Source organism: Vulpes lagopus, chromosome 6 (genome assembly GCF_018345385.1).
Source record: "Vulpes lagopus strain Blue_001 chromosome 6, ASM1834538v1, whole genome shotgun sequence".
Lineage (NCBI taxonomy): Eukaryota > Metazoa > Chordata > Mammalia > Carnivora > Canidae > Vulpes > Vulpes lagopus.
This window is the reverse complement of record NC_054829.1, coordinates 96,189,544-96,206,607: the sequence shown is the minus strand read 5'-3', so window position 1 is coordinate 96,206,607 and position 17,064 is coordinate 96,189,544. Positions and strand designations below refer to the sequence as shown.

Here is a 17,064-nt window from a genome sequence, read left to right as displayed (position 1 = left end):
GCATTTGCTGGGTCGTAGGGTAGCTCTATTTTTAACTCTTTGAGGAACCTCCACAGTTTTCCAGAGTGGCTGTACCAGTTCACATTTCCACCAACAGTACAAGAAGAGTATTCCCCTTTCTCCACATCATCTCCAACATTTGTTGTTTCCTGTCTTGTTAATTTTCTCACCATTCTCACTGGTGTGAGGTGGTATCTCACTGTGGTTTTGATTTGTATTTCCCTGATGTCTACTCATCTGTTGATGGAAATTTGGGCTGTTTCCATAATTTGGCTATTGTAAATAATGTTTCAATAAACATAGAGGTGTATGTATCCCTTTGAATTAGTGTTTTTGTATTTTTTGGATAAATACCCAATAGTGAAATTACTGGATCACAGAGTGGTTCTATTTTTAACTTTTTAAGGAACCTCCATCTCCATATTAGTTTCCAGGATAGCTATACCAGTTTGTGTTCCCACCAACAGTACATGATGGTTCTTTTTTCTCCACGTCTTCGCCAATACCTGTTGTTTCTTGTATTGTTGATTTTAGCCATTCTGATAGGTGAGAGGTGGTATCTCATTGCAGCTTTGATTTACATTTTCCTGCTGATGTGATGTTGAGCATCTTTTCATCTGTCTTTTGGCTATCTATATTTCTTCTTTTCAGAAATGTCTGTTCATATCTTCTTCCCATTTTATTGGATTATTTGTTTTTTGAGTATTGAGTATTAGTTTTTTTTATATACTTAGGATACTAATAACCCCTTATCAGATAACCATTTACAAATATCTTCTCCCATTCAATAGGTTGCATTTTAGTTTTGTTGATTGTTTTGCTGTGCAAAATATTTTTATTTTGATCTAGTCCCAGTCATTAATTTTTGTTTTTGTTTCCTTTGCCTCAAGAGACATAACCTGAAAAATGTTGCTATGGTTGTGTTCTCTTCTAGGATTTTTATGGTTTAGGTCTCACGTTTAGATCTTTCATCCACTTTGGGATTGTTTTTGTGTATAGTATAAGAAAATAGTCCAGTTTCATTTTTTTTTGAAGATAGCTGTCCAGTTTTTCCAATACCATTTATTTTATTTTTTAATTTTTAAAAAAGATTTTTATTTATTTATTCATGAGAGACACACATACAGAGAGGCAGAGACACAGGCCGAGGGAGAAGCAGGCTCCGTGCTGGGAGCCTGATGTGGGACTCAACCCTGGGACTCCAGGATCACACCTTGGGCCGAAGGCAGGTGCTAAACTGCTGAGCCATCCAGGGGTCCCCATCCAGCACCATTTATTGAAGAGACTTTTTCCCATTGTATATCCTATTCTGCTTTGTCAAAGATTAATTGACCATGTAATTTTGGGTTTATTTCTGGGTTTTCTGTTGATCTTTGTGTCTGTTTTGTGCCTGTACCGTATTGTTTTGATTACTACAGTTTTTTAATACAACTTGAAGTCTTGGGTTGTCATACCTCCAGTTTTGTTTTTGTCTTTTTTTCTAGATTGCTTTGGCTATTTGGGGTCTTTATGGTCTTTTTCTTACAAATTTTAAGGGAATTCATTCCAGTTCTTTGAAAAATGCTGTTTGTATTTTGATTGGGATTGCATTAAATCTGTAGGTTGCTTTGGGTAGTATAGATTTTTTTTTTTTATTTTTAGTATAGATATTTTAACAGTATTTGTTCTTCCTATCCATGAGCATGGAATGTCTTTCCCTTTCTTTGTGTCACCTTCAATTGCTTTTATCAGTATAGTTTTCAGAGTACAGATCTTTTACCTCTTTGGTAAATTTATTCCTAGGTATCTTATTTTTTTGGTGTAGTTGTAAATGGGACTGTCTTAATTTCTTTGTTGCTTCATTATTAGCGTATAGAAAAGCAACAAATTTCTGTACATTGATTTTATATCCTGTGACTTTCCTAAATTCGTTACTCAGTTCCAGTAGTTTTTTGGTGGAGTTTTTAGGATTTTCTATATAGAGTATTGGATCACCTGTAAATCATGAAAGTTTTGCTTCCTTACTGATTTGGATGCCTTTTATTTCATTCTGTTGTCTAATTTCTGTGGCTAGGACTTCTAGTACTATGTTGAATAAAAGTGGTGAGAGTGGACATCCTTGTCTTGTTTTGACTGAAGAGGAAGACCTCTCAATTTTCCCCATTGAGTATGATGTTAGTTGTGAATTTTTCATATAAGGCCTTTATTATGTTGAAATATGTTACCTCTAGACCTACTTTGTTGAGGGTTTTTATCATGAATGGATGTTGTACTTTGTCAAATGATTCTTCTGGATCTGTGGAATTTATCATCCTCTTACTGATGTGAGGTATCCTGTTGCTTGATTTGTGACTATTGAACCACTCTTGCATCCCAGGAATAAATTCCACTTGTTTGTGGTGAATGATTTTTGTAATGTATTGTTGGATTCAGTTGGTTAGTATTTTGTTGAAGATTTTTGCATTTTTATTCATCAGAGATACTAGCCATAGTTCTTTTTTGGGGGTGTCTTTATCTGATCTCGGTATCAGGGTAATACTGGCCTCATAGAATGGTTGTATTAAATTTTATTTGAGTTTAGGTATAACATAATACAAATTTTATTGTGAAAAATAATTGAATAAATTATGATTTTTTGAATGTCATCTATCTTTCAGAAAGTGAAATGCCATCTCTATGAATTTTTTTAATGGGTATATAAATTTTTCAGGATTCATCTCTATAAGCGAACATTCTTTTTGCAATCTGAGGTAAAATAATTATATTTCAGAGCAGATAATGACAGTAATATTTTTTAAAGTAACATTTTAGAGAGATTAACATTGATAAGTAAGTTATATATAAATTTACCGAAAGATTTTTATGCTTTAGGAAAATATTAACATTTTTGTTTCATGTATAATAGCATTGCCACATCACAATATGAAAGTGATATCTTGTGATTTAATCAGTCAAGGAATTTAGGAGGAATTAACTTCTCAAAAGTGCTAGCAAGGTTATTTTAAAAAGTGGAGTCTAATAAATAATAGTAATATTTTCTAAGAATTGATGAAGGAAAGTAGTAAAGAGTGAGTATGTAAGAGAAAGTGAAAGCAATGTCCTGGTAAGACTAATGAGGATGTGAAATACTCATCTTTGCTTTTCAAACTAAACCTTTTGGGTCATCAATCAGTGAAGAGTGGCAGGTAGTGACCATTAGGTGGATTCATTAACACCCTGCAGCCTGCTTGTACAGGGTGACCCACATTTGTCTTCATTAGAAGTTTTTTAGTTGCCAGTAGTGAACAGATGGGTCATTATTGCCAACATTGCCCTCTGGGCCTACCTGGAGGACATGCAAAGTCATTCTATACAGGATACATATCCACATTTACGTAATAGGTGTGAACAAAATGTTTTGAGTAATGATGATATATTAAGATACTTTTAACCAAAAAGCTGCCCTTATGAATATTGATTCACATTTGTAAACAGTTTATGCAAAACTATTATTTTGGAGGAGAGGGAAATCATTTAAATGTAACTTATTAATATCTGTGAAAACGAGGATATGATTGAGTTGTAAATTAGGCATAACTTGACAAATTTTCATTCAGATTATTTGACTCTAAGAGTATATTGAAAGCCTTTAGTGGAAACTAATATGTAATAGATATAGTTATTATTGATACTTTTATATCATAAAGATTTCCTTCCATTTACCCAGATTAAGTTCAAATAAGATTGTACTTGGTAACATGTGATACTAAATTCTAAATTTAAGATATTAAAAGAAGAAGTTTGTATATATAATTTGTCTACTTGATTTAAAGAACAGGAAGATAATGTTTGATCTTAAAATGTGTAAATTTAGCATTTAATGTATCTTTAAAGAGAGTGTTTTCTTCAGTGGCAGCAAGCACTTTTGTAAGGGCAGATTAATTACATCTGTTGTAATATCCTGGGTGTAAGTGATGGGGAGATATTGACTGTGCACATTTGTTTCTGTACTCCTGCTTCCCTTTTTATCTACTGAGGTGCCTTTGTTCATGAATGTTCAGAGTCACTGCAAATGTAGGCTACCTACATACTCAGAACATTGAATCAGGAAAACTTTTATGAAATGGTTACTCTTCATAGAATCCTATGAAGCAGTATTTTATTTTATTTTATTTTATTTTATTTTATTTTATTTTATTTATTTTTTTATTTTTAAAGATTTTATTTATTCATGAGAGACAGAGACAGAGAGAGAGAGAGTCAGAGACACAGGCAGAGGGAGAAGCAGGCTCCATACTGGGAGCCTGATGTGGGACTTGATCCTGGGACCCCAGGATCATGCCCTGGGCCAAAGGCAGGCACTAAACTGCTGAGCCACCCAGGGATCCCTGAAGCAGTTTTTAAATATAGTGTTCTTTATTTAGAAGTCTGGAAGCTGGAGATTTGGAATACTTAGTTATTCTAGGAATTATTTTTTTCCCTGAATTTGAACAGCTAGGTAGTGATGAATTGGGTTTCTTTTACGAAGTCTCTAAGAGAAATATATTATGAGGGCTTCTGAATGATACTAATAGTGATAATAATTGTGGACTAGTTTTTCCTTTATAAGGGCATTCTTAGAAGATATTCTTTGCCCAGTGATTCAGACGAGGATATACTTAGAAACACAGTGGCCTACTTTTTGCTAAGAATTATATGTTTTCTTCATGAGTTTTTTTTTTTTTTTCTTCACAGCGATTAACTTGCTTTACAATTGAGGAGAGAAACAGATTTTTAAGGGTCATGTTTGAAATGATCTTTAAGCTCTAAATCTGAGATAAAATTTATTTCAAGGAAACTGTTGTATTAAGTTTTAATTTTTGAAGGGAGCAAAGGGAATAAAAGAATTAGGAGTATGCTATGGGGCACTCAGACAATGTCTTTCTTCTGCCATTATGATTCTCACTGAAATAACTAAAAGTTATAGAAGGTCATTAGAATAATATGGAAAGTTTTAGTCCTGTGTATTAGTTTGCTAGAGCAGCCATAAGAAAAAAGTAGAATGGATGGCTAAAATAACAGAAATTTATTTTCTCACAGTTTTGGAGGCTAAAAGTCCAAAAACAAGGGTTAGCAGATTTGTTGTCTTCTGAGAGGTCTATCCTTGGCTTATCGATGTTCATCTTATTGCTGTGTCCTTAAAGAATCTTTTCTTTGTACTTGTGCATCCCTGATATCTCTTCCTCTGCTAATAAGGACACCAGTCCTATTGGATCAGGGCCCTATTCTTATGGCCTTAATTACCTCTTTAAAGGCCCTGTCTCCAAAAATAGTCATACTGGTGTTAAGGTTTCCATAAATGAGATTTGGGATGATGTAGTTAGTTCATTCCATAACTTCCTCTGAGAGGAATATTTAATATTAATATATTAATATTAACATTTAATATTTTTGATTTAAGTTTTATTTTATTTTATTGGTACTCCTTGATATTGAGGATTTATCAATAAAATATAACTTTTTTTTACTATTTTTATCTTGTGTGATATTTTAAAAAATAGTTCTGTAGATACAGCAACACTTTTTTTTTGTTTATTTTTTCTCTTCGTTTATCACTTAGATTGTGAAGCAGTGGCTCTCAAATTTCTTGGACCTCTTTATAGTGTTAAATGATTGTGAAATCTAAAGAACCTTTTTGTTTTATATATATTAAATATCTTATATTTTATATCAAAGATATTAAATATCTTATATTTTATATATTTATGTTGAAGTAAAGTTGACATACAATATTATATTAGTTTTAGGTATACAACATAGTAATTTGACAATTCTATATATTATACAGTGCTCACCATGGTAAGTGTTGTTAGCCATCTGTCACCACACAAAGTTATTACAAAATTATTGTTGACTATATTCCCTGTGCTGCACTTTTCATCCCTGTGACTCATTTTATAACTGGAAGTTTGTATCTTTTAATCTCCTTTACCTATTTTGTTTATCCCCCTACTCTCCTCCCCTCTGACAACCACCAGTTTGTTCTCTGTATTTATGTGAAAGTTTTTGTTTGTGTGTGGGTATGTATGTGTATGTTTGTTTGCTTGTTTGTTTTTTAGATTCCACATATAAGTGAAATCATTTAGTAACTATCTTTCTCTGACTTGTTTCACTTAGCATATCTTTTAGGTCTATCCATGTTGTTGCAAATGGCAAGGTTTCATTCTTTTTTATGGTTGAGTAATATGCCATTGTGTGTGTGTGTGTGTGTGTGTGTGTGTGTGTGTGTGTACATCTTCTTTATCCGTTTATCTATTGATGGATACTTGGGTTGCTTCCATATCTTGGCTATTGCAAATAATGCTACAATAAACATAGGGACGCATATATCTTTTTGAATTGGTATTTTAATATTTTTGGGGGAGTAAATATCCAGTAGTACAATTACTACATTGTATGGTATTTCTGTTTTTATTTTTTCAAAGACCTTCTGCATACAGTTTTTCACAGGGGCTACACCAATATGCATGCTCAGCAAACGTACATTCCTTTTTCCCTACATCTTTATCAACAGTTGTTATTGCTTGTCTTTTTGATAGTAGCCATTCTGATTGGTATGAGGTGATCCTTCATTGTGGTTTTAATTTGCGTTTCTCTGATAATTAGTGATGTTGAGCATCTTTTTATGTTTGTGTTGGCTATCTGTATGTCTTCTTTAGAAAAATGTTTATTAAAATACTCTGCCTATTTTTAAATTAGGTTATTTGGGGGTTTTATTTGGTTTTGAGTTGTATGAGTTCTTTATATATTTTGGATATTACCTTATTCGATATCATTTACAAATATTTTCTCTCATTCACTACTTGCCTTTTCATTTTGTTGATGGTTTCCTTTGCTATGCAAAAGCTTTCTAGTTTTGTGTAGTCCTAGTAGGTTTTTTTTTTTTTTTTTTTTTTTTGCTTTTGTTTCCCTTGCCTGAGGATATACATCAGAAAAAAGTTGCCATGGCTGAGGTACAAGAAATTACTGCCTAGGTTTTCTTTTAGGGAGCCTACTACTTTTAGGTCTCACATATAGTCTTTAATCCATTTTGAGTTTGTGTATGGTCCAAGAAAGTGATCCAGTTTCATTCTTTTGCATGTGGCTGTTCAGTTTTCCCAGCATCGTTTGTTGAGCAGAGTGTCTTTTCCCTATTGATATTTTTGCCTTTTTTGTTGTAGATAAATTGATTCTATAAGTGTGGTTTTACTTCTGGGCTCTCTATGCCATTGATCTACGCATCTATTTTTATGTTAGTACCATAATCTTTTGATTACTATAGTTTTGTTGGGTATCTTGAAATCAGGAATTGTAATATCTCCCGCCTTGTCCTACTTTTTCAGGATTGCTTTTGTTTTTTTGTAGTTCCATACATATTTTAGGATTACTTGCCAAAGAACTTTTATTTAGGTGGGTTATATTTATTGATACTTGTTATATTAAAAATTAAACTTGAGGATTATTTAAAATATTAGCATATATTCATATATAGTCATATATTCATGGGAGAGTGAGAGTCAATAGGCAAATAGAATTTATCTTAGTATTTTTAGAGTGAATGTATCTCCCCCAAATTCATGTTGATACCTAATATCCAATATGATGCCATTGGGAGGTGAGGCCTTTGGAAGGTGATAAGGATATGAGGATAGAGCTCTCATGAAAGGGATTTTTAACCCTTATGAAAGAGACCACAGTCAGCTCCTTTATCCCTTCCACTAAGTGTAGACACAGTGAGAAAATGGTTGTCTATGAACTAGGAAGTGGATCTTTGTCATACACCAAATCTTGGACTTCATAGTCTCCATAGCTGTGGCAAATACACTTCTGTTGTTTAAACTTCCCTCAGTTTATGGTAATTTGTGATACTAACCTAAACAGACTAAGATAGTAGTACTATGAAAATGATTTGATGAAGATTCACTGAAAAGATGTAATGGACTCCCCAGGGGTCATGTGAACAAGCTGAGAACCTTGACTGTGTGTAGGGTCTTTGATGTTATTAATAACATTATTTTGTTTGTTGATTAAATACCTAGATCAGAGAATCTTTAACATGTTAGCAAATGGTTAGTAGCAAAAATTCTATGACCATACATATCACAAAGTTGTATGTTTTAATATATATATAGATTTTAATAGAAATATTTTTAGTTAATAAGGTACAGTTGTATCCTTTCTTTAAACACACAGTGACCCTGTAATTGGGAATGAGAATAGATTTTTTAACTATGCCTTTTAAAATTATAGTGACCTTTTTTAGATAATACTGGCATTTGCAACTCTTATATCAAATGTCTTTCAACATTATACTGTCAGCAGTGAACATGAGGATTGACTAGTTTGAAATGGCAGTTTTAGGCAAAGATATAAACTTTGAAATACCCATAACTACTTTTAATGTCAAAAATCACACATAGTCAATGTCAACATTTGTTTCAGTGGTTCTGAGATCTCTACAAATTTTTAAAATTACATTTAAGAAGCATCTTCTCACTTGAATTTGCATCAAATGCTCATATGGAAACAAACATTGACATTTTCAATTGTGATTAAAGACACGAGCCAGAAACAGTTACTATTTATGAGATTAAGGTTGTATAGATTTGAAGAAAAACTTAAAAGACTTCTGTCTTATAGATTAAATTCTCTTTCTGAGTTTTTTGTCTTTACTTTCAGTTTTCTCATGTTAGATTATTTGGATGCTTTACCATTCATTTGTTTCTTTAATACCTTTTAAAATTGTATAGTCTTTCTTGCTTGAAGATTTTACAGGTGCTCCCAAACGTTTCAAACTTTATAATTAAACTCTCAAGAAAAATATAAAACTTTAAGTGATGTTCTAAAAGATAGAGGGGCTTCTTTTCATAATCTACAGAATACATTCCTATTACTGATGTTGGGTTTTATTATTAAATGACTCATTTTTTCTTCTCATTTAATACAATTGAGGCATATACTTCAGTCTTAAAAGGCACAGTGAATACTTCTGTTTCTGGCTATATTGGAGTAGCTTGTTATCAGCCCAAATGTCCTGCTGAGAACAATTATAGAATAGATGAATTATATGGTTGCCAAATAGCTGAAGGCAGCGGAGAATAACCAAAGAAGATGGGACTTAAGGGATAGAGATTTCAGAGAGAAAGAGAAATGCATTGAGGTTAACCTGACATTTTCTGGAACTTTTTCCATCAAGACATCTTTTGATTTGTAAGTGGCATAGGAAGAAAGGCTGAGATATTATGTAGAAATGGCTGGTACAAATCGTTCATCAGTCTCAAAGGTTAGGGAAATGAAAAATTGAAATTTAGGAATACCAAGGTAGTCAAGGCTTGAAAAGATTACTGAGTAAAGGAAACTGCAGATAAGCAATCCTGGCATTCTGTGGTGCCTTTCTCTCTGAGGCATTTGTTGGTTTCTAAGATGTGCAAGTAGGAAGCCAAGCATCCACATAGGAAGAGGCATCTAAAAACCAGAGCCTAGATTTGGCATTCTCATGTGGTAGGGGGACAGAAAATAGTGATGAAATATACTCAGAAGGAGTAGTAAGAGGGCCCTGGAAAACAGATTTTCAAGAATAAGGGCAAATAGGAAATAGATTAGCTTCCCCCCAAATTTAAAGTCAGCATCAAAATCTCTCATTCCCTGATTGGCCCAAGATGATCTGTGTCTATTTTTTTTTTAAAGATTTTATTTATTTATTCATGAGAGACTCAGAGAGAGAGAGAGAGAGAGAGAGAGAGAGAGAGAGACAGAGACAGAGACACAGGCAGAGGGAGAAGCAGGCCCCAGGCAGGGAGTCTGACGTGGACTTGATCCCAGGACTCCAGGATCACATCCTGGGCCGAAGGCAGGCACTAAACTGCTGAGCCACCCAGGGATCCCTGATCTGTGTCTATTTAACTGCAAGACCCAAGAATGATAAATCCTTTCTAGTGGAAGATAACATCATTCAGTTTATATGTTTTCCTACAAATAATGTTTAGCATTCAATTACAATCCAAGAGGATCTCAGACCTTTTAATTGATCAAAATATTTGACTTTTCAGCCTTCAAAATAATTATAATTAATATGTTCAAGAGAAGGAATGTGCTGGAGATTTAAAAGAAAACCAGGTTTATTAAAAAAAATCAAATGGAGATTTTAGCACTAAACATACAATGCATGAAATTAAGATCTCAATTGATAGGTTTAATAGAAGATTAGAACTAAGAGGACTCTGTCATTTTACTAAACCTAGAGCAGAAGAGAGGATTAGTAAACTTGGGGGCTAGTTCAGTAGAAAATATTCAGACTGAAAAACAATAAGAGGATGGAAGGTACAGAAAAGAGTACAAGAGGTATATGAAACATATGTGTAATTGGAATCCCAGGAAATAAAAAAGAGAATGGGTTGATACAGTATATGAAAAGCTATTGGATGAGCATTTACCAAAAGTGACAAAAGACATCAACCTACAGATTAAAGAATCTCTACAAACTTCGGGAAGAATAAACACAAAGTAAATCACATCAACATAGTGATGTGATTTTACATATATTTTACACATATTTTAACATAGTGTTAAAATTGCTGAAAACTAGATACAAACAAGGAATTAAAAATGGTCAGAGAAAAAGACAGTACTTTCAAAGGAATAAAAATAATCTGCAGATGATTATTACAGAAATGATGGGAAGTTAGAGACAATGGAATAATATTTTTAAAATTACAGAAGAAAATAGCTGCCAACTTAGCATTTTATAACCACAGGAAATATCCTTCAAAAAATGAAGGTGAAAGGAGTGCCTTGGTGGCTCAGTCAGTTAAGTGTCTGTGTTTGGCTCAAGTCATGATCCCAGGGACCTGGAATCCAGCCCTGGGTTGGGCTCCCTACTCAGTGGGGAATACGCTTCTCTCTCTCCCTCTCCTTCTCCCTTCAGCTCCTGCTCTCACTCTGCATTCTCTCTCAAATAAATAAAATCTTTAAAAAAAATGAAGGTGAAGTGAAGATATTTTCATCATCAATTATCTCTCTCTCTCTCTCTATATATATATATATCTATATATATATATATAAATATATATAGAGAGAGAATATATCGGGAGTGGGGGGAGGGACAGAGGGAAAGAGAGAATATTAAGCAGTCTCCACACTCAGCTCAGAGCCTGATGCAGAGCTTAGCCTTACAACCCTGAGATCATGACCTGAGCTGAAATCAAGAGTTAGATGCTTAACTGACTATGCCACCCAGGCATCCCTATCATTAATTATATTTTAATAAAATAATCTAAAAAGTTATAACAGGCAAAGCAATATCAATGAATGGATTATCTTTTGGGGCAGTGTTTTTCAGTGAGAGGTAGGAGAAAAGAGCATATCAGAATATACATACACAACATCCAGCACCTGCAAAATAAAAATCAAAATTCTGTAGAGGAGCATATACCTAAGGAGAGAGATTTATATTGTTTGAAGGAGCTTTGTCATCGATTCTGATATTCCTCTTCTTTGCCTTTATTCTAGAAGTTGATATTCTTTGTTTTAGGCACTGATTTATGTGGTCTGTCTCCAAATTTTATTTGAAATTTATTTGCAGTATACCTATAACAAAGAAAAGAATGCTTTAAGCTATGCATTGTAGTGTTTGTTTTGTATTTTATTATTAATTTCAATGTTATTTTTACATCATCCAAGGTATTTTTTGAACCTACAGTGTTAGGAACATTGCTAGGGTATTTTGTGAGTACTAAATAAACATCGATACTATAAAATATGAAAATTCTAGGATAGTGATTATTGTGTATGTATAACCGGTATATATTAGTTGAATTAGAATCAGCATATTAGATTCTCTGAGTGAACTAGAGAGAGGTAGGAGAAATAATTTTTAAATATGTGTTCTATTTTTAATGTATAAGAAGGAACAAGTGGAAAAAATTCTAATACTACTTGTACTGATTGTATTAACTGTGGAACATAGTAATAAATCTGGGAGTAAGTATAAAAAGTTGTTTATACGATTCAAATAAGTGAATGAGTGAACAAATAAATAATGTTAATAATAATATCAATAGTAACCATCATATTTTTTTCAGGTGTGGTAACTACCTGCTTTTAATATAGCATTCACTTTATAACGGTCTTTTGCAGAAATTGTTATTATATACACTTTGAGATCACATGAGATAAAGAGAGATTAAGTAGCTTGTCCAGCATCACAGTATTACTAAGTGGTGGAACTAGTGTCAAGTAGTCAAGCAGTTTCTCAGCAGAGGTGTGGTGGCAGCTGTAGGTTGCCTTGCTACAGCTTCATAGATTCGGCCTCTAAGGAGACAATAAGTAAATGGATTTAGACAGTTTAATACAGCAAAGGTGTCATCCTGGCTCTGCTCCCTAATCTCCTATCTCCATAGAGTGAAGCTAGTAGGGCTAAGTACTTACTGTACACACATGGGGATGCATTATCCTCCAAATGTCAGGAGAGAAACCCTGACATTGGTAGACTCTGATCTTATATGAGAGCTGCCAGCAAGGCAAACCTGCTCCATTCTCACTTTCAGAGAAAGAGAGATTATCTTCACTTACCTGGAGTGTAGTAATTTTACCCCAGAAAGGGGAGGTAGGCATTTTTGTCTTTACTACTTTGTCTCTAGGGAAGGGGGATGTCTCTATATTTACAAAATATTTACTTCTAGCTTTGTGTCAAAATAGTATATACAAATAATACATTATCTGCAGTGCTTTCAAGATATAAAACAAGTTGTTGAATGTATTTTATTATATATATTGGTAATGTCCTCCTTTAAAAAATAATCCTCTTTTCTTGCTCCAAAATCTTTATGAAGGAGCTGAATCTCTTTGATATTATTGGCTGAAAGACAATTTAAGATATTAACTTACTTTAATATCCAAAGAATAGGCTTTCTGGTTTTAGATGTGTAATAATAAACAACACTATTCAAAGTTTAATAGCTAAATTACTGTATTTAATCCAGCTACTCAGTGGATTAAAAATTTTTCTTTTTTTCTTTTTTTAAAAAGATTTTATTTATTAATTCATGACAGAGAGAGAGAGGCAGAGACATGCAGATGGAGAAACAGGCTCCACACCAAGAGCCCAATGTGGTACTCGATCCCAGAGTTGGGATTACGCCCTGAGCTGAAGGCAGATGCTCAACTGCTGAGCCACCCAGGCATCCCTAAAAATTTCTTTAAAATTGAATATCATAGGAGCTATCCCAGTAATTCTGCTATAAGTTTACTGCAGACCAAAGTAATTTCTTCAGGGTTTTCATTGTGGAATCCAGGCTTTATGAAGCATTTGTTGAAATATAGTGTCGAGTTGCCTTCTGAAAAAAAAAATCCTCACCCCATTTTGTATGATAACCAAACAATTTCAATCTATTATATAGGTTTTTATATGAGGAGAATGTTTAACTCCATGAACTAGATTGATTGCTTAGATTCCTACAATGGAAAGAGGTGAGAAGGAAACATTTCTTCGATGTGTTGCTGTTATTGATGAGGCCATATTTGAATCTTGAGCCTTCTGACATCTGTAAATGCTAAACTGATAAAAGAATAATGTGATTTCTTCATGTTTCTGAATATATATTATACATTTAATAAAAAGAACTGATATAACTGATATTGATTGTCAGAAATAATAAACTTCTGAATAAATAAAACACTCACTTGTACAGTTATAGGTAGAGAGAATGAATTAGGCAATTTGGGTACTTGTTATTCACTTGATAGTGAAAGTGATTTATGGATATTACATCTTCCTGACTCATGAATGGTAACATTAATAGTTGGTCTAGAAGAAAGGGGATATATTTACTGCCATTTCTGTTGTGTTATATTGATGTTCCTACAGATGAAGATCTATTTCCTATTTAGATATGAGTGAAGGAATGTGACATAAGCTCTTTTTTCAAATGGGGTAAATATTAAAGTGTGGTTTTCTCTTTAAATTTTGACAAATAACTTCTGTATTAAGACATTATATATCCATACTCAATTTACCTTTTGTGAGAATCTAGTTGGATTACATTTTTCACCAAATTGTGTAATTTTGAAAAATTGTTAGCCACTAAATCATTTAAATATTTACATAGGTGATGTTTGATTTTATATATATATATAAAAGATTTTATTTGTTCATGAAGGACACAGAGAAAGAGGCAGAGACATAGGCAGAGGGAGAAGCATGCTCCGTGCAGGGAACTTGATGTGGGATTCGATCCCAGGACCCCAGGACCACGACTTGAGCTAAAAGCAGATGCTTAACCACTGAGTTACCCAGGTGTCTGACAATATATTTTTGATACATAAAGCAAACTTTATTTTGATAGATACATTCATTTTTTTAAAAAGAGTTTATTTATTCATGAGAGAGAGAGAGAGAGAGAGAGAGAGACAGAGACATAGGCATAGGCAGAAGCAGAAGCAGGTTCCATGCAAGGAGCCTGACATGGGACTCAATCCCAGGACTCCAGGATCATGCCCTGAGCTCTAGGCAGGCACCAAACCACTGAGCCACCCAGGGATCCCCTGATAGATATATTCAAATCCATATTGTTTTACTTCTAAGTAGCTGGAGATTCTGAGTCATCAAATTGTTGAGTTATGTTTTAGTTGTAGCATAATCCAGTAGTAACATGAAATAAAATGAAAGACATATCAACTTCTCTTTACTCACAAAATGTACTATAGTACAGTAAACTGCAGATAGATATTCAAATGAAAGCATTGTTACATGTATTTGTAAATTCACTCATACTGATAAAGTTACAGCTATAAAAATGTACAACTTAAACTGTATGGTAGTATAAGTCAATGTCATAACTAACTTTTTTTTCTGAGTGCATCTGTATGTATGTATGTATTTATTTATTTGAGTGCATCTGTATTTAAATTCCTTTGCCTTGCTGTGATTCAGTAGCAGAAATAGCCTAGATATCGGGGGCAATTATTTAGGCAAAGTAACTCAGGGTCGTCAAGATGAAAGATTGGTGATGAGGAAGTCTCAGTCTTATCTATATTGTTGGATGGAATTATTCAAATATATATTTGTTTACTTTGCATACTCCTTATAGGTACATACTCTTTTGGTAGGCATATCAGGTGACAGTGAACTCCATCTGTCTTAATTTAAATAGCAAGGGAATTTATTGGTACATTTTAGAGCAAGTCTGTCTCAGATACTGTTTTAGGCTCCCGGACCTAGTTTCTCTCTTTCACTTCTGAGAACTTCCTCTGTACTTGTTTTGTTCACAGATAAAACTTTTACTAATGATGGCAAGATAGCTATTGCACTAAATAGCTTCACAGTCTCTTGTTCAAGTATAGAGAGAAAAGAGTATCTGTGCTCCTGGATAATTCAAACAAAAGTCCATCTTGAATAATCTGTTGGTTTGCGATGTTTATTTATCATTTATTAAATTCTTATATACATTTATGATCAGCTTCTGAGCTATTTAGATTGTTCATGAAGGTAATATAGGGCAGGCATATTGTGGAATAAATATTTTTTCTGTTATTATTAGGGCTTCTTTGAGAAGAGAGTTGAATCAGAGAATGGATATGATAGCTCTTTTGTAATGTTATGAGGGAATTGTTTATAAGCACGTGTAATAATGTTTATAAGTTATACCTTCTTGGTACAAATAAAACAGTTTTTGGTTCTATTTTTTTTTTAAGAACTGACTATAACTGGTATATAGACAAAAGATTTTATTTAAAATAGCGATACAGGGGCATCTAGGTGGCTTCTTTGGTTAAGTATGTGACTCTTGATCTTAGCTCAGGTCTTGGTCTCAGGGTGGTGAGTTCAAGCCCCACATTGGACTCCACGCTGGGCATAGAGTCTACTTAAAATAAAAAAATAAAATGTGATCCAGTAACTGAATTCCTTGCCATTTTCCCCCCTTAATTCTTTTTTTTTTTCCCCCCCTTAATTCTAAGAGATTTTTAAATAATTCTCTTAGCAGGTATGAATATATATATATTTATGTGTTTGTATAAACACACACGTATATATATGTGTGCATAATCATATTTTATTTTATATATATATATAGACTTGTTATCAGATGGTAACTTGGCTCCCACCTTTGTCATCCTTATTTTTGGTTTGCTATTTTGGAAAGAAATTATAGGGTGACATTAAATGATAAGGATGGTATCTGGCATCCTATTCTGTTTTCTTTTTTTTCTGTTCAGGAAGCATTTTATTGTTGGTCCAAATTTTAGGAATTTTCCCTGACAGAAAATCAACACTTTCAGAAAACCTCTTGCATGGCCCTGCTCAGCTCCTGAATCTTAGTTTTCACAGACATATCAGCATATTTCTCTCCAATACGGATAATCATTATGTGACGGATCAACCTTGACTTCCAATTTCAAAACTTGGCCTTTGCTTAGGAAGCTCTTCAGGATTGTTTTTAGTTGAGTAAAAGTGACTTCATCCAAAGGAGACTTTGGACCATCTAAAGGTGGTCACTGAGCACAGTACTTCTCCATGGTGGACACTCATCATGGTGGAAAAGGCAAAAATGACTCCAGGCGTATTGTTTAAGTGACAGTTCTCAACAAGCAAACTGATCAGGTTGGATATGACAGGAGAGAACTTCGCTTTTGCTGTTACGTCATTTAGGCTTTTCACTTTCATGAAACACTTTACGTAGGAGTTCATAGTGGAAGTAGCCATTTTAGGTTCCTTCCAGATTTGTGCTACTCTCAATTCCTTTTCTACTTGTTCCAGTTTATTCTGTTTAGATGCAGCAGAATAAAGAGCAGTGGCATAGTGACCTTTGATACCATATATCTGAACAGGTGGTCTTATGAGCTTGGAAAACTGCCTGACCAAGACATACCAAAACATTGCACCTGCTGGGACAGCCTGGGCACCACTGGGGTGGCCATCTTTTCTGCATGGCTGTAGGTCAAACCCAAGTCAGAGAGAGAGAGAGAGAGAGAGAGAGAGAGAGAGAGAGATATGCAAGGGTGCCTCTATTCTGCTTTCAGTGGGAATGCCTTTAGTTTTCTCTTTTTGCATGGCACTAGCTTCTAGTTTAAAATGAATATTTTTTTACCATT

General features: G+C 33.7%; 1 protein-coding gene and 1 pseudogene across 1 annotated transcript in view; one reads left to right on the top strand and one right to left on the bottom strand.

Moving 5' to 3' along the window:
- STPG2 (sperm tail PG-rich repeat containing 2) overlaps nt 1–17,064 on the top strand; it is a 560,246-nt gene that overhangs the window by 71,956 nt on the left and 471,226 nt on the right. The gene's annotated exons all lie outside the window — the stretch shown is intronic.
- LOC121493297 lies at nt 16,248–16,890 on the bottom strand (annotated as a pseudogene).